The 13986-nt window shown below is 34.2% G+C and overlaps 1 protein-coding gene across 10 annotated transcripts in view; it reads left to right on the top strand.

Annotated features, from left to right (window-relative positions):
• CDH12 (cadherin 12) overlaps nt 1-13986 on the top strand; it is a 638254-nt gene that overhangs the window by 264547 nt on the left and 359721 nt on the right. Inside the window, exon 2 of one of the 10 annotated variants that reach the window (XM_072924058.1) lies at nt 2342-2449. The exons of the other annotated variants lie outside the window; for them this stretch is intronic. The gene's annotated coding sequence lies outside the window, so the exon portion shown is untranslated. The remainder of the gene's footprint in view (nt 1-2341; nt 2450-13986) is intronic. 10 annotated transcript variants of the gene reach the window in all.

The following is a 13986-nucleotide window of genomic DNA, read 5'->3' as shown; positions in this document are numbered from 1 at the left end:
TTATTGCCAACAAATGTTTCAGATAAATCTTTTCCTGACACGAGGATTAATTACTGCTGAATTACATTTTATGAGAAAACAATAGTATTAAGTATTAAACTGACTATTTAGCTGTCATACAGCATAATGTCCCACCTGACACTGCAGCTGTAGAAAGCTTTAGCTGTTTTCTAAAATATCCTATTTGCAGTCCCAAACCTTTGTTATTTTCTTTGACAGTTTTGGTTGGGTTTTTTTTTTGTTTTGGTTTTTTTTTGTTTGGTTTTTTTTTTTGTTGTTGTTTGTTTTGTTTGGTTGGTTGTTTTTTTGGGGTTTTTTTAATATTAGGATTAGAAGTATTTCAAATCTTCATTTTCAGCTCTTCTTTTTGTATGTGTTTCTAGAATTCATTGCTTTCCTGGATAGTCACAGACAAAAAGAATCAATGTAGTCCTAGGGAACTGAGGACTTTTAGGGAGTCTTTTTCATGGCATCTTACAGATAGGGATAAAATACAATTTGAATAGTGAAGTGTAAACATCAAGAAATGCCAAGCAGGTTTTACAGGTAGTATCATTTGACCTTAATCTAATGTTTACCTTACTGTATGTTGTATGTAAACAGATATTTTGGAAGCTGAAATATTTATTAGTCCATAAGACAATCAGATTTACAAGCTCCAAATGTATCTGAGGAAGTGCCTATCAAATAGAATACATTTTTTAATAGATAGTTTTGGTTTTAACTTAATTTTCTAGCTTTTCAAAGAAATAATTAATAAAATGAGTGAGTTCTGCCAATAATTTTGTTGGTATGCTGAATAGGGTGTCTTTGTCACTTTACAGACAAACTGACTCAGGTCAATATTACTCCTATTGAGTGCACATCTTTGGGCTTTCCTTTTTCTGATGACCAACACTAGGAATGGCCTTAGGAACAGTCTAATAACTGAGAACCCTCCTGTTGTGCCTGAATGCTGATGAGAGGAATATGGTGGAAGCATCATCCTCTTCCACCAATTGTGATTCTCACTGGCCACTCTGTTACATCAATTTCAGTCAGTGCTATCACAAAAGCTTCAACCTGTGTCAGATTTTTCCTAGTGTCCTTGTCATGAACTAAAAATAGGAGAATAAATTGATTAAAATAATCAGAGGTAGATGGAATAGATTTATTGTAATCAAATAAAACCTTTGCTAATGTGAAATAGATTTCACAGATGAAGCATTGGCTATCATTTTCTTATTGAATGTGAACTTAGTAAATATGCCAAGAAAAACTTGTATAGTCTGTCAATGCCACTTCTAAAAATCCTTTGAATAAAAAAAATTGTGAGGAATTTAAATATATATATTTATATATATAATACTCCAGGAAACTTCTAGAGGTTTAGTGGGTTTTAGAGGAGGTTTTTGTTCCATCAGGTGATGACAAAATAATGATAGATTTGTTTGATCAAAGCTGATTTCATATGGCATGTATCATAGTGATACAGTGACTTTCCACCCCTTCCCATCACTCATAACAAGAAATTAAAATCTACTCATAATTCACTGAGACAAAATGTCCATGGTTAGGTTGAAATCCAGCCCACTAATTTTGCTCTTTCTGACTGTGACGTGGATGATGTAAGTAAATTTGGCTGCTTGGGAACGAACATCCTAGTAGATTAGTGGACAGGATAGACCCTGAATCCTGGGAAGGTTTATAGTGATATGCACATATCTAAAATGGGCAAGTGTTGCTTTTGCTATTAACAGGTGAAGGAGAAGAGGATGTGTGTAGTTTTATTATGTAGTTAGATTAGTACAAAGATTGAATAATCATACACTCAAAACAAGATTAAAAGTCTGATATCTTAACTGAAGAAAATAAAATTTGTGTTTGCCCTGAAATAAAAGTTACTAGTGAAGAAGTCCAAGCTAATAGCTTTAAAATAACTTGAATGCATGAAGAAGTGCATGGCAGGTCAAGTGCAGGAGGATTCTGTCACCAAGGATGGATTCCTATAGGTCATGTATTTTTTAGCTAAGTTGTGTAGGGTTCACATGTTTCACACAACACTTTGATGTGAAAATTAGCATTACACCTAGCTCATAACTGGGAGTAGGAGTCAGAAATTTAGGTGGGGTTCCCCAATAATCAGTAATTGTTTACTCACTGTTGTCCAAAATGCATCCATTCCTGGCTCATATGTTCTCCATCATTACTGAATTATGGAGTTGCCAGTCTCCGTGTTAAAGGTGTATTTTTCTTGCTTCCAATATGAGAAGTTTGATTTGACAGTAAAGTATATGATGGCATAGAGAAAAGAAAGAAATCAAAAATAGGGTTTTTTTCTGTTCTTTGTCTTGTTTCATAGCCATACTCTTGAAGATAAAAGCATTATAGGACCATCACATCCTCTCCGACCAAGGATGCTGTGAGCATTGGTAATGGGTGCATCACTCAGAGCTGAGAAGAAACTTGGGTCAGTAGCTGTATTTAAATAGAACTGCAAAGAAATGATATGTAATTAAGCACTTCAGTTTGACTTCCTAGCCTCTGACAATGCTGTTACTGACACTGATGCTTGCTCCAGTGAACTAGGGAAACAGAAGAGAGAGGTTTGCATTATTTGTTTGTTCTATGGTTCCAGCTGGATTAAGCTAAATTATTCTCATCTCAGTGACTTGCTGCAGACATAAAGGGTTGTGATTCTTACTCTGTTGAGAAATAAGAATATTGCCTCTGCTCCAAAATCTCTTTTTATTTTTTTTCTTTTTTTTTTTTTTTCCCCTTATGTACAATGTGTTCCTCCAGTGTTTGGTAGTTAAGCGAATCATAAACTTTTCATGCTCTGCAGTAGGTATATTCATATGTAAAATTACTGCTATGGTTGTCATGAAATTGTAATAGGACATAACACTTATCACAGCTGTGGACTTTTTCCCAACCATCTGAATCTCCAGGTGTGCCCTTGAATTGACAATAACAAGGTGATATTCTACTGTTATAACTTTACTATATTTTATAATGGCACTGTCTTGGAAAATTGTTTTATAAGAAAGAGTTAGATTCCTGTTCCTAACTTTTTTGCAAAAGTCACATTTTTTACATGTTAGGAATTTAATGTGAAAACATATAAAACATAGGTACAAAAAGAAATATAAAGCTTCATTAGCTTTTTGGATCAAAATGTTAAATTTCAATATAGTAATAAGATCTTTTATAGTTCAGATTAATAAAAATATTCTATAAAACTAAAAGGAAAGATTTAATATTGTAAAGCATAGTTTCTGGCTGATTAATAATTTGTGTCAGTGCAAATCTTATGTAATTAGAACACCTGACTTTCACTTTCTTTGCAAGAAAGGAATAAAAGTTTTCTGCCTTATGGAAAATTCACATACATCTGAGGGCTTCTTAGTTTCACACCCTGTGTGCCCCCTTCCCCTGGTCCCCCCAGACTGGAATTTCATTATCTTTAAGATTTCTGAAAATAGTCAATAAGGGTGAAATTCTTACACAGATAATCAACAGGAAGCCCTTTATTGTCACTGCTTTTTTCATGTTGTTGGAGAAGGAGCACAGACAAAAGTAGTCTCGAGTTACATTAGGACTACCTGTTCTCTCCCTGCTACATCTGTGTAGTTGTGGCTGTTGGCATCACAGTCAAATGGACTTCAGCTGCCACTTTTTCAGATCCTCCAGAGTACGTTTAGGCAACTCAATGACTTCCAAATGCCATTATGTTGTTGGAGTAATTCACAGGACTTTATCTTCACAGGTGTTTTTTCAGCAACATTATGTTTTATAAACTCCAGAACAGAAGGAAGTAATTTGAAAGAACTAAGTGGATTTTGAAGTGTTCTTTGTTAGTTGATTTCTATTAGTCTGTTTAGTGTTTGGATTTTTTGGAGGGATTATTAGGTTTTTTCTTTCTACTGAGAACTAATACTTCAGGTGATGCAGTGAACCTGATTTTAAACTATTAAAATTACATGTTTATTGTTTCCACTTCACATTTATAAAATTTATATAACTAAAAAACATTCTTAAGGAAATAAATAATAAAAAATCTTTTTATTTATAGCATAGACATCTTGATGACTTACAAAAAACGCTTTCTGGTGATATACTATTTCCTGATAGGAGAAGGGAAGAATCTATTTTCTCTAATTTTTCTTAAAAGTGGACATATTCATCTGTAATCTGCCAAGGATTAAGCATGGAAACATTGTTTGTTAGTAAACTATTGTCCTGCCTATAGTTGCTATTCCTGACCTTGAGGTTAAGAGAGTTTGCATTTTTGAGACCAGATTTAGGTGTTGAGCCTGCAGAATTTTGATCCCGACCTTACTTACAGCAACCAGTTGTTGGATGAATCTATGCTTAACCACTGAATTTTTTTACACATCCTCCTCAAAATAAGATCTCGCCATACCTGTACATGGTATTGTATGTCAAAAAACGTGCCTTGCATATGTATCTTTGAAATAATATGTATCTGTAGACCACAGCATTTTTTATTTTGTCATAAGTTTCTACAATGCTTACCTGTAAAGCACTAATGCCTAAATCCCATAAAAGCTTAATCTCGTAGAACGCATTGCAAATGCATTGATGAAGTAGATTTTCCTTGGGAATGAGGGATTTTAAGGTACGGTAGTTAGTGATGCATTTTTTCTTTTAAACAATGTAATATCAACACTATAGAGGAGCCATTTGAGTTTTCAAAGTATAAAATCTTTTGAGATTTTACCCTTTATTTATTGTTTCTTATTTTTAGCAGAATATTTTGTCTTTAAAACTTGAAAATGACTGTTATATCCTTAGGTCTGCAACTGTTTGCCCTTTTCTCTAGAAATAACTTCAGAAATAAATTTACTGAAATATTTTACTCTGTTTGAAATTCTACTTGCCAAAAGCAGCCACATAAAATTTTAAGCTGAATGTCTATTGTAGAAAGCCTTAAAAAAAAAGAAATGGAGCATAGAACCCCCAGGAACAGTCATGACCAGTGATGCTGTGCATGTAATGGGGGAATAAAACACTATTAACACTGTCATTATGTTGAATAGAAGTGCTTAGATCTGTTCTTGCCACAGAGATAAAAGAAAAAGAAATAACCTAGTTATAAGACATAACTAATAACCAGATACTTTGAACAGTGATTTAATTATATTTATTTTCAATTTTAAAATTGAAAAGCGTAATTGTTAAAGTGTAATTCAAAGCTGTCAAGCAGATAATTTTCAGCACTGGAATCTAACTCAAGAACTGTAAATGGACAGACAACATTTATTTTTGAACATTTAGAAAGGTTCAAGTGTACTGCTGGTGAAAACCCTGGGTTCTGACAATATCAAAGAAAGATGATGGCTTCTGAGAAATAAAAATAAAAGGCAGGACACTGCAAAAAACCACTGTGTTTGGCAATGGTTTTCAGAAGAAAGCAAGTAATTTTGGTTTTTTCAAGCTATAAAGTGATAGTAAAAATGATCTCAAATCCTGAGGGTTTTCAAAACACAACATAAAGTTGCCCTTGTGCAGGTGGGCTTAACTTCTCTTCAGAGAGCTTGTTTTTGTACGTGAGTAGACACTGTATTATGGTTCCAGATGCCTGACTGAAACTGAGGCAGGCTGCTTGTTCCTTCAAACTTCTGCAGAATAGATCCGAGGACGGTACAGAATTGCATGGTCATCCCATTTTCAAAAGGTGTTTGCTACTGTTAATTTAAAAATAAATTTTGGGGTTGATAGTACTTAAATGTGCTGGAAAATGGCCACCTTATAAATTCAGCTTGGATCTGTTGTGTTAGACTAAGACTAGAAAAAGCATGGTAATGTATTATATCAAATAAGAACATATGGCTTCAGTACATTACATTTCTTTTAATGTTATTCCATTTTTACATTGCCCATGTCCTTAATGGAAATACTGTTAGATTGATAGTAGAGGCAATGTTCTTTTTTCCCTTTAATTTAGACTTCTAATATTTTTATCAAATAAATCAATTAGAGTTCCTGGAAAAAAGAAAAAATAACAATGAAAAAAATGCTAAATTAAAAAAAGTAATAAAAATCTCTTATGTAGTAGAAAGAAATTGTATTTGTGCATTTATGACTCTGTGTAAGTAGGTTCTTACAAAGAGAATGGAGAGAAACTAAGGGAATACCCATTTGTTTTTCCACTTAGACAAATTATCTTTTTATAGCCATTAACCAAGTACACATATGGTACGATTGCACAGAAGAATTTATGTATAGCAAATTATTTGTCAATTCCCTGTTTTTCCTGAAACAGGCATGCAGCACAGGTGTTGTATGAGCTACTCCCAAAGAAAAAGATGTAAAAATATTTTGAGAGTCCACGATTATTTATTCTAAGAAGTAAATCGTATCTATTCAGAAGTAATCTTAATTTTTATTTCTTTACTAGAACTTTAAAAAGAACATCTCATTTCTCTTGAGACATGTATATGATATAAAAGGACGTGAGAAAGACCAAACAACTACCTAGAAAAGCACTATACTTTTGATTTGGAGATAGCAATAAAATGGCTAGTATCACAAATAGTCTAGCATGACCTTAGATAATCTTGTCATGCTTATCCTTCTGCTGAATTATATCTTTATGTGGGAAGGAGATTAAGTCAGATAGACTGGAGTCCACAGGGTGGTTTTCAGAAGGACAGGTATGGATTTTTTCTACGTATCTCAGGAATTCTGTGAAAATTTTGAACTGCCTAATGATAAATCCAAATTTTAGATGCCGTATTGCGCTCTTGGTATTTGAAATCCCATGAAATCCTGTCTAAAAATTCAGACAAATGTGGGAACCCAGGGCAAGGGGAATACCTCCCTGTCTGCCCTGGGTTCTGACTCCCAGAAAAGCACTGACTTTGACCCACATTCATGGAGAAAGCCTCCAAAGCTTCAAAGTAAACTAGAAACCACAAAAGTGTAAAGTAGATTGTAGAGAGTAGTTTAGTATGTCACATGGGTGAGGAATTTAGGTTTTAGGATTTTTATCATATTGTAGGTGGATACAAGATGGAGGGTACAGGGTGTTATCTCGAGTTCCTTTCTTCTTTCTTCTTCCTTCTTCCTTTTTCTTCTTGGGTTTGGGTAGTATCTTGTAATTGGGTAGAAAAATCCGCATTGCGGGTCTTTAGAGATCAGTAATTGGGTTAGAAAGGGAAATAATCTAGGTGTCACTTCTTAGTTGGGTAGTTTCGTTTTTGTTTAGACTTAAAAGGCCTTGCAAAATGAGGTTGTTAGCCATTTTTGTGCTTTTTTCCTGCATGCAAGGTCTGGTGCAGACATGGTAAGATAACAATAAAACAAGAACCTGAAGACCAAAAAAGTCCTGTGCGCCTTCTTTTCCTGTCACAGAACTGCTTCAGGAGGGTTTCCCCCTGTCAGAGGAGCTCCCAGGGAGTTGCACAACTTGGGGCCTGCAAGCTCACAGACAAACCACAGATATTTAAAAAAAACATGAAATAAATTTAGTGTAGTGACAGAGTTCTTTGTCTTAATTTCTAGACAAATCTTGAACAGTCGATATTTAATTTTTTAGTAATATTTATAGTAGCAATTTTGTTATGGTTTTCTTGACTCATTTCTGTGAAGAAGGAGCTGTAGGATGGAAGTTAATGTCAGAGCCAAAGGTTTATTTGATTAAACTATGGCTACAGCATTAATCTTCAAAAGGAAAACAAGATAATAGAAGGGTCTGGATGGACCAGGAGATTGATAATTGGTTATAAAGCTTTTGACCTTTGAGCCAGTAGTTCAGATTCAAGCTAAGCCAGTAGTGACTGAAAATCATTACCCTCTGATAGCAGTGCAATTGCTGTGTGAAATGGGTGATTGGTTTCATTCCAGTTTCTAGCAAACTAGTACTCATGTTGCAAAGATAGCTAGTTATTGTCAGGGGCTTAAAGAAGAAAAGGATGAGAAAGTTCTTTACATGCTTATCTTAGGAAGTGTTTTGGGCAGTGAGGGATAGGAGAAGCTGTAGTCCCTTTGGCACGTTAAAAACATCATCACCCCATCAAGCTCTTGTTAAGAAATTAAAACCACCTATTTTGCCCACATGACATTTCTCATTGACCTCAATAAAAGAGAAAATTTTGGAGGTGATGTAACTCTGTACACCTTTACAAAGATATTTCTCATTCTCATGGATTGTTTTCACCATTTTTAGCATGAAAGAATGTGGATTTTGTTTTGTTTTTGTCACTTGTAATTCACAGAAAAAACTTTCATTCAAGTAATTTATATAAATCTGTTTGACCTTGGAGTTGTGCTTGACCTGTTTGAAGTGATTGGATGACTCATACCTGAATTGAGTTGCTAAAGATTTGTAACCGCTTGTCTGTGTTGGGTTGTGTTCTTCCTCCTTAATTGGATGACCTGATGTTAATAATTAATGCCACCTGAAACCAGGACAATTCAATTCTGTAAGAAATAATTTAGGTTGCTGGTGATCTCAAAAACCACAGAGTCATATTAAAATGTTGGAGCACTACAAACTTGGTAGTTCTGGGTTAATGGCTGGACTTGATGATCTTAAAGGTCTTTTCTAACCTAAACAATTATATGATTTGTCCTGCTCTTAGTCTTCTAAGTAAAAGTTATATTTATCATCTCCTTCACTAGGCATTATTTCTCATTCTTTTTAACTGTGGGGAATGTGGCAATATTACTCACTCAGACATTCTTCTGACTTCTGTTAGGTTTGCCAGTTTCTCCAGTCTGTTTTCTGAATCCTCAGTAAACCAGGAGGAATTCTATTGCTTCAGCATGCTTGTATTCCCATGTCTTTTATAGGATTTATTTTTAATTTAATTATGTGTATATTCTTGCCTATTTATCTATCGCCTTTTCTTTTAAATGCCTTTAAATTTATAGTTTGACTCTTTAATATGTATTGTCCTGTAAGGCAGTAGGTTCCTTTTCTCAAATATAGCCACCCTGCCTCACCTGAAATCCCTCACAAATCCTCAGAACTTAAACTGTAATTAATCCCTGGCTCATTTTTCTGTAGCTAGTCCAGCTAGTAGACTTGACTACTAGGGATGTTTGTGTAGTATTTAGTTCCAGAGTAAAACAAACAAACAAACAAAAAAACCCACCAAAACAAAAAAAACACAGGATAGTATGAAAATAACATTGGACCATTTAAAACTCAAATCTCTTGTTGTTGTGTTGTTGAAAAAAATATGTTAAAAGACACTCATTCAGAGGTTGCTGCATTCTTCTTTCCATGGAGAGAAAGCTGATTTAGAAAGCCACTGGACTTCTTTTTTACTTTTGTAGGATCTTTTGGAACCCTTTCAGATATGTCTTTGTAAAATACAAAGTGCTAAAAGGGTGAAGAAAAATGATAATTTTATAGCAAATGCTGTAGGTTGTTTTAGTGTAATGAGTCTCACTCATTACATCAATGTCAGGAAACAACCTCCATCTACTGCGGTCAACAGAAACAGGGAAATGCAGGGTGGATGCAAAGACTTACCCTGAAGTGCTGCAATTCGTGAAAGCTTTATTATTGAATTCTGCCACACTAATCTCAGAATTCAGCAAAAGAGTTAATGCTGCTTGTTGTAATATTGACTAGTCAATATGTAAACATGAAAGCATTATTAGCTGTATAACAATTGTTGCATAATTGTGTTGGAAGAATATTTATCAAACAAGCCCAGAAGGAAATTTTGTTCTTTACAAAATTAACTATTATAGTTTTGAAGAGTGTGTTTGACTGCCAAATATCTGTAAACACACTAGTGCAGTAAAATGAAAAACTAAAAATATTTAAAAGTACAGGGAGAAGTGAGGCCTTTCAGTCTATGATTAAGTTATTTCTGAATGACCTTGTTTGTGGGGAGCTTTTTGCCCAAAGACATTTGTTTTTGGAGAATAAATGTTGATATAACAGGAATGTGAAAAAACCCTAAAACATAAGCCCAGATGCCAGCTTCACAAAGGATGAATCATCACTATCATTAGCAATTGTGATCCACCTCTCCCCAGTGGGGGCAAGGGAGCATAGACAGAAAAGCACTATGAAATTCAGTCCACCTGCAAAACCAAAAGAGAGTAAGGGACCATAATTTCTTGTAACACAATTAGGGTGACTTCCAGTTAAATGTTATACTGGGAAAACTATCTGTAAATGAAAGTTAATGATATTTCACCAAATATGCACATTCTTTTTCACTTGATACTTTTCACAATTTCACAGATGATAACAATCCTGACAGCTTTAACTTTGTTTTGTAAATGTGTTCAAAATGTTCTCTGAATGTGGAAATATTCCAAGGCACTCAATGACACCATAGTTCCCAGTCAATCTCCACAGGTTAGATGATTATTGCAAACTGTATATTAAAGTTTTCATGCCATACTTTTCCTTCAGCTAAGTAGACTGGATTATTTGCAGAGAAGATTTTTCAAATTTAATCAATGAAACCGAGAAAAAAATCAATAAGGTTTACAGTACCACTCCAGTCTTAATTTGCAGTGAGAAACATTGGGATTTCTTTTTCATTGCCAATGTTTTTGGTAAGAAGTGCCAAGTAATAAATAACTAAGGTTGTATACTGCATTTTAAAAATATTTTTAAGGAATTGCTATGCTAACACTAAAAATCTGGATTTTTTTTTTTTCCTCTTGGCTTTTATGAGGTTCTTTATTTATTTTTACATCAGTAGACTCTGGAGCCCTACAATGTGTGTAGTTCTGGATGCATGTTTCAGTTGCTCTTTTGAACTGATGTCAAGTGTTATTGATCCATTAAGTTAATATTGTTGCTATCAAATCCAATAACATGAAGAACTACCAAAGAGAAAGAGCAAGTTGTTTTGTTTACAAGTTCTGTTTTCTGTTAGGGGTTTCTGCAACAAAAGGATCGGAACAGTATTGGGATTCTTCTCCTTTTGGACTGCTTCTTTTTTTTTTTAAAGTTTGATTTTTGGCAGATATATTAAATTTTTAGCGTAAGGACCCACAAGTAAATTCTTCAAAGGAAAGGGGAATGTGGTTGGTTTGGTAAGCTTGAAATGAATAATGCGATTCAAATCCTGTTTGTATTAGCAAGAAACTCTAAAAGAATTCTCCTGTTAAGAGGGTAGGTTTGCTTCTAGTGCTGCCTTCCTCAAAAATATGGTGAATTTAAAGGGTGAAGTCCATGTGGACTAAGTGTTTGAATAGTACCAGCTATTGCATTGAAATCCATCACTCCTACAGTAAATTCATTGTCAGTGTATAGAATGTCTCGGGCATAAAAAAACTGTGGTTGAATGACACTAATAATTTCAAAATTTAGTTCAACAAATTATTGAATAACTACTTCTTCCACTGTACTTAAAGAGAATTCTATTATTCCCTCCCTTTCCCTCCATGCCCCCAAAAGCTATTAAAAGTTCTGAAGGTACCAAAAGTGGTTCTGTATTAATTCAGTGGAAGGGAGTGGAAGTACTGTTAGCAAGTTATATATTTATAAATATGCAGTTTATGCTGTAGTGTATTATTAGGTTTTCTTTTATTGTTTTGAAGTATGGAGACTTGGGTTGTTGATGTCTTATGAATGTCTTATTCTCTGCTGCAGACATAATTCACCTGCAACTCCCAAGTTTGTACATTCTTAAAAGCCTCAATTTAATATAATCTAAAGGTTTGTCTCAGAGTGGGTGTTATGCCTCTCTTTAGTAACCTCTTATCTTGGATAAGGACACTGCCTGGGGTATGAAAGAAGACGGAGAGAGAGTCATCAACTCAGGTGTTTGTCTTCCCTTGAGTTTTCTCTTGTTTTATAATTTTGTATCTGGATGTAATCTCTCTCTTAATATCCTTCTAGTCTTAGGTTTGGAATCCTATATATTTAAATTTTTTTTTCCTTTCACCCTATTAATTTAGCTTTCTGTCCATCTGCATTCAAGAATTCTATTATGCAAACCACTAGACAATAAATAAAATCAGCAAAGGATCCTCCAACTTTTTATCCAATTGAAGTAATAGGAAATATTTTCCAGTGTTTTTTTTTGTTTGCTTCCCCCATCCCCATCATCTAAATATCAGATTGAGGTTCAAATAACAATGTGTCTCAGAGCTGTAATAGGAACCAGATATCAGGATGAGCTAGTTATAGAAGTTGCTTCTGTGAGTTACAGAATGGCATTTAAGAGAAAAATTGCAATCCTGCCATATATGTTACTGATTTATACGATTATAGTAGTGACAAAATTTGCTGTAAAACCATTGTGAAAAGAACAAATCATTATATGAGATGTCCCTATCTCATATTATTGCTACTCCATTCTTTGCAAAAAACTCTTTGTATGTTTATTTTCATGCTGTGATGAATGATAGCTGACACAAAGGAAACCTAGCCAAGGCAATGCATACAAATCAGAGCTGTAATATGATGTTCTGCAGAATTGCCTACTGGCAGTAAAATCCCCCAAGATTTAGACAGCTCTAAAGAATGTGGGCAGTTTAATTCTGAATGTTTGCTCAGTGGGGTCCATCAGTTTCAAGAACCTATGTCCTTCAAGGACTATGTCCTGCTCCTCACCTTGCCCTATTCAGTCCAGAGGCACAGAAAAAGCGCTGTGTGGTGATCTGTTAATAGTTTTTTATGCTAGATTGATTTTTTAATAACACATCATTGTGCTTTCGCTGTTATTCTTCCTATTTTCATGAGAAACAATTGTTGACAATGACAATTTAACTTGTTACAGACTAGTGACCCAATCAGTTGAGGATTGTGGTTAATAAGGCCAGCTAAGGTCTCAACTTTATTTGTATAAGGTCTTGGAAGATGTGGCATCATATTCACAGATAGACTTTTAAAAAGATGTCTCTGTCATCTCAAAGAGATTTGTAATAATTGTGATGAATTTACTGTGTTAAACCTGGTGTATTCAGTTCTCACTTTTTAGTTGGTGGATTTTTTTTCTTATGTGTTTGCTGTTTTTTATATATTAAACAGAATTTATTTTTAGGCCCACTTAACTGAGCTCAAGAAATTAAGTATTCTAATTATGTTTGCTAAACATCTCAACAAAAATATTTGATACAGTCTAGAGATATTTCACTGCTACAGAAGAATTCACTATTTACAGAGAGCTGTACTGTATGGTACATTCTTCAGACTATTTCAATTTAGATGTAGATTGAAGAAAATAAAAGCATCTTTGCCATCTATTCTGTACCTATTAAAGAGCAGAAACTAGTTTTCTCTCTGAAATTTATTTTTATGGTGCTTTTTTTCTTGTATTTGCATGGTATTATTTTTGTCAAATGGTATTTTCCTGCTATCAAAGGCATACCCTGGCAGAACCCTTTCACACAGGTAAAAATCAGTGTCATAGGGTTCCTCATGTTTATTAATACACTATTGTTTGCTTCAGTTGTTGCATATGGAGTGTACTGTAAACTGGTTTTACTATATTCTGGGCAATAATTTAATGCTGGGAATGACAAAAGAAAAGATCAATTAGATATGAAAGTACTAATTTTGTAACATTAGCTATAATGTACTTTGATGTAAAAGCCTAAATGAGTTTACAGCACAGTCGCCAAAAGATGTCAAAGGTTGGTGAATTTTTTAGGGGTTATTGTTTTTAGTAATTTGGTCTATGAAGCTGTTGAAAAATGTCTGCATCCTAGATTTTTTGCTCACATCTGCCTTTGTTGTCTTTGGGACAAAGAGCACAAGGCAATTTTCAGTTATGCATCTTCTCTTACAAAACACTAGGCTTCTGACTAGTCAAAAGAAATTAGGAAGTTGAGATTATATCTCAGTAACTGACAAATAAATGAAAATAACTTCTCTGATGTCAATGTGATCAGCACTTGCTATCTTGACTAGGCTTGCTGGAAATGTGCCAGAAGAGTTTGGGATGTGACTTATCATTTCTGCTTAGCAAAATAGTTTGGATGGTATATTTCCATGCACTTTGCCTTTAAAATATTATTTTTTTGACATCTGGATTGTAATTTAAATTGCATTTT

The sequence above is a fragment of the Taeniopygia guttata genome, chromosome 2 (assembly GCF_048771995.1).
Source record: "Taeniopygia guttata chromosome 2, bTaeGut7.mat, whole genome shotgun sequence".
Taxonomy (NCBI): Eukaryota; Metazoa; Chordata; class Aves; order Passeriformes; family Estrildidae; genus Taeniopygia; species Taeniopygia guttata.
The sequence above is the reverse complement of the archived record's forward strand: the minus strand, read 5'-3'. Positions and strand labels throughout refer to the sequence as shown.